Source organism: Gavialis gangeticus, unplaced genomic scaffold (genome assembly GCF_001723915.1).
Source record: "Gavialis gangeticus isolate Ggan-Ray unplaced genomic scaffold, GavGan_comp1, whole genome shotgun sequence".
In the NCBI taxonomy this organism is placed as follows: Eukaryota; Metazoa; Chordata; order Crocodylia; family Gavialidae; genus Gavialis; species Gavialis gangeticus.
Window position 1 is genome coordinate 7,886,597 of NW_017729019.1, and position 4,441 is coordinate 7,891,037.

The following is a 4,441-nucleotide window of genomic DNA, read 5'->3' on the forward strand; positions in this document are numbered from 1 at the left end:
GTTTTTAAATTAAATGTATGTTCTGTTTAAGCCTGACATTTTTTGACCTCCCATCAAGTTGAATCCAGTTTCCCTTCCATGGCAACAGTTACCAAAAAAAAAAAAAAAATCCCCGCAACGACAAAGCCCCGGCAACCCTTATTTCTGGGAGAGTGACATGGCTGGAAAAATTGTCGAGGAGAGGAAAGATGCTTCTGCTGGAAAGGGAAGGAGGGGAGAAAAGACCTTCCCTGCAAGGGGTCGTCCATGTTGCCCATTCCCAGCTTAGAGAAGATACCCACACACATTTCTCACATGCGCACGCGCGCTGTTTTAATGCAGGGGCAGGAGGCTATGAATGATTTAACCTCCTGCCTGGTTTTATCCCCATTACCGGTCCCTTGGGATTATCTGCAGCCTCATCGTGCCAAATGTAATTTCCTGATGTTGCTACACAGGAGGGGGACAGAGAGGCCAGCGGAAGGAAGCACTCCACAGTTAACAGCAGGGCCACGGTCAATCCGGAGGAGCCGTGTCAGGGGCGGCTAGCATGGCATGGGATAGGAAGAAAGGTTGCAAACTATCCTTTTTCCCTGTACGGTCCAGGCAGAGCTTGATGGAGCATCTGATGGATGCTGAAGTTTGTCTCGTGAGAGGCTTAGGACTATATAATGTCAGTGAGAGGACAAGTAACCCATCTCAGACAGTGAATGCCAAACCTGGCCTGACGTCCCTGAGTCCCAGCCGGGTCCCTTGTCCCACCCCCTTCGCACCACCGCTGAGTCAGCAGCGTGCTATTAATTCCCCTGGGTCACGCAAGCGAGAATCACACGAATACCCGGCAGTGCCACCGATGGCGCTTGCCAAGATCTGAGCCTTGCAATGTTGAGGCAACTGTTTTAAATGCAACCCAATTGCTCAGGCCAGGTCTTCAGCTGGCACAAACCAAACACAGTTGCATCAGCTTCCCCCAGGTACCCCAGCTAAGGAACCGGCTGCTTCTGGCCCCACCTGCAGAGGAACAAACTGACAGCATCCACCTCTGGCCTACTGCGAGGTGAGTGACCATCCCTCAAACCCAACCTCAGGGGACACAAAACAGTAGCGTCTTCTGAGAATATATGCACGCTGCAACCTTGGCTTGGCAGCTATTAAAAAAGCAGAAACATTGCCGCCGAAGCCTGACCCACATATTTCTTTTTGATAACATGGTCGCTCTGAAAGATTCAGCTCAGGTGGCATCTTAAAAAGCCAGCTGGCGTGCAGAGAAGGCTGCTCCCTTTGCAGCGCACGCAGACGCGTGCACACGCTAAGACCCCAATGACCTCCAGCGAGCGGCTCTCTTGGTGCTAAGGGGTACTTCAGGAGTGTCTTGTACTTACCGTCTCCAAGAGGCAGCAGTGGGTCCCCGGGATGCCTGGTGCTATTAGAAATGCTTTTCAGCTCTAACATAAGGCAGAGAAATGCAGCTCCTGCAAAGGCAGCTCTCCGTCTCACTTCTCTCGCACATCCATTCTCATTCTCTCTCTCTGCCGGTCTCTCTCCGTCTCTGGAGGTTACAGCCCTTGTTACGAGGAAAGCGAACGGAGCCAGAAGAAGCCTGGGATAGGGAGGGAGGGAGGAAGGAATTTCAAACGGGCTACATAAATCCAATGGCCCTAATCTTTACTTTCCTACAGGAGAGGAAAAACAATTACAGGCAGAGGACTCTCCAGCTGCTGTGGTGACCTGTATTTTCTTCTGTGCCTGGAGTGAGGTGTGTGTGTGTGTTGGATTATGAGACCCATGCCAAGCCTTTTATGGATGTTTTACAACAGGGTCTTCTCCCTCCCCTCCAACTGCGATGAAAGCAAAACTGTTGGGAAAGGGAGGCAGAAGAAGGACGATGGGAGAGGCAGCACCGAAGAGCAGGAGCAGTCTCCCCGTCACGCACAGCCCTGAGGAAGGGAGCGCAGGTCCCTGGACTCCAGCGTTGTGTCTGCTCACAGCAGGGCTGTAATTAGCTTGGGGACTCAGGAACATCTCAGGAGGCTGCCCACGGGGTCCCTTCTGCTAGGCCAGTAGTTCTCCACCCTTTCAGACTCCAGGCCTCTCCCCATCCCTTTTTTGCATTGAGCAGCACCCCATTTCAAAACCCGCTTGAGAGCATTTCTTGACTGCAGAAATATAACAGAACAATTCTCCTGTTGCAAAAGACCACGGCAGGTCACAACGCCTTCGGACACTGTGCACTCCTGCTTGCAAGCTCTGTGACTCACGTGTAGGGTGTCTAATACACAAGTACCTTCAATCGGAGGTTGCAAATGTGGCTTTATCATGGACACCGTTACATCACCAATTCTGAGATTTATTTTTGCTCGTGAACCGCTGCTTCCCTGCCCAGCGCCGCCTTTCTGGGCATCTGAGCTCCTGACCTACATGTCAGTGCTTTCCCTAAAGCTACTGCAGAATTGTCTGGGATCTGCAAAAAACTATCAGAGGTCATTTCTGTGTAGAGGCAGAGAGACCTTTAAAGAGTCTCTGTGGACAGAGGCAGTCCTAGAGGCATGTTGATATGGTGGTCCAGCAGCTGTTCATAGGCATACAGAGCTCCCTTCGCTATGAGAGAGTCTCACTCATGGTCATTACTGTTGAACTGCAATATTCTCAGGTTCCTGGCAAATCGTGTGTTGATGATGGTATAAGACAGCTCTCCATGGCATGGGATCCCACTCACTACGCATGTAAGTTCCTAGGGATAATGGATTAATTCAGCAACAGTGTGCACACGCTCATGGACATATAAACAACCACATTTGGGCATTGGTGAGTTTGAACCTACAGTCTTCAGACCTAACAGGACAACTCTTAGCTGCCTAAAGATCAAAGGCAGTAGCCCTTTAGCTACTATCAGCAGTAGCCTCATTATTATGAGGGAAAGCAAAAAGCTCAGTCTAGGTCCAAGCTAGTTTTAAGCAGTCCAGATTTGCAAAAGGCTTTGGGAGAGCAAAAGGCTCTGACCACAAGTTTCAGGGTCATATTGAACAAGCAAGGGTTATTGTTACATAGGTAACATGAACTCCTAGATAGAAACCCTATTTTTAAAGCAACCGGGCCATAAAAAATGAGGAAATCAACAACAAGTTGAGTAAAATGACTCCACATGGAAGCAAATTCCCATCCCCTACCAGCTATTTTAATCTCCTATTAGCTTTCCGGTGGGAGGATTTAATTTGCATTTAAATAGAAGCCTTCAGAACAGGGCCAGGCTAATGTTAAGATGCTAATTACAAAAGCATTTTCCTCTTTAAAAATTAAAAAAAACCCGTCAAAGTGCATTTTTAATGGGGGAGGTGCATTATTAGAGGTTTAGTTTTATTAGACGCTTAGTATTTATAAGTTATTATTATTTAACACACTGTTTACAGCTCAGTCCCAGCAGCTCAAATGCCAGGAATCCAGTAAATTTTGCTAGATCGCAACCGAGTGTTAGGGCAGGGGAAACATCACCTTGTAAGGTCTTCTCAAGCCCTGAAACACCTGGCTGTGTCAAATATGCATTTCAAGGTATTGTGAGAAAGGAAAGCTGACATGTCCCAGCATGGAAATGGCAATTACGGACAGGCAAGTACAACAAGGAGGATGAGCCCAGAGGAAGAAAGCTCTGCTCCATCAGAGCACTCGAGCCTACTTATAATTTCAAGCATGAGAGTCATCCCTCCAAAGTCAAAGGAACTATTTACATGCTTACAGCTATGTACCGGTGTGAACAGGTCAGGGCCTAGGCAGTTTGCCACTGGTTCCAGTGAAGGGTCAGGACCTTTTAGCAAAGACGTCTGAAAGCCATGCAGTGAACTTATTATTTTTCCAACCAAAAAGTAGCATTTTGATTAAACGGGAAGATTTCTTCCCATAAATCTCCATTGCAAATGTGTATGGCGAAGGCTTGAATGCAGCGGGGGCATTTCAGCTCTGCAGCCTGCCATATGCCAATAAGGGCCTCAGTGGAAATTAATGGGATGGAAATAAATAGAGAAACCCTGGAATAAATACACCTTGCCTGAGACCTAGCAGGGAGCACTGGCACTGAGGATGGGCTGTGCTTGCATCTGGAGAGTCTCTATTTAGTTAGCATTTTGGGTCCTTGCAACTCGACAGCCTGAGGCAGAGCCACCGTCACTAGCAGAGAGACCAGGGCGGGGGCGAGTCCCGCCGTCAGCTCTGCCCAGAAGCATAAGGCAGGCTCCGACGTCAAGATCTTGCCCATGATTTCCCATAAAATCGCAGCTTCGGTGACCAAGCAGGAAGGAGGGCTACCTGCACATCAGCAGCAGGACCCCGAAAGCCAGGAGCCCTGGGATCCAAATCTCACGAAACAAAACACAGCCTCTACCGGGATGTTAGATGGTGCAGCCTTCTGGCTGCAGCCACTAGCAGGGGGACCTTGATTGCAGATGTGTTAGCAGGACTCAAATGTCATTCG

General features: G+C 48.9%; 1 protein-coding gene across 2 annotated transcripts in view; it reads right to left on the reverse strand.

Annotated features, from left to right (window-relative positions):
• KLHDC8A (kelch domain containing 8A) overlaps positions 1 to 4,441 on the reverse strand; it is a 108,133-nt gene that overhangs the window by 96,710 nt on the left and 6,982 nt on the right. The window contains exon 2 of one of the 2 annotated variants that reach the window (XM_019513976.1): positions 1,362 to 1,579. The gene's annotated coding sequence lies outside the window, so the exon portion shown is untranslated. Of the gene's footprint in view, positions 1 to 1,361; positions 1,779 to 4,441 lie in introns of those variants that run through there. The other variant, XM_019513977.1, reaches the window with a different exon arrangement.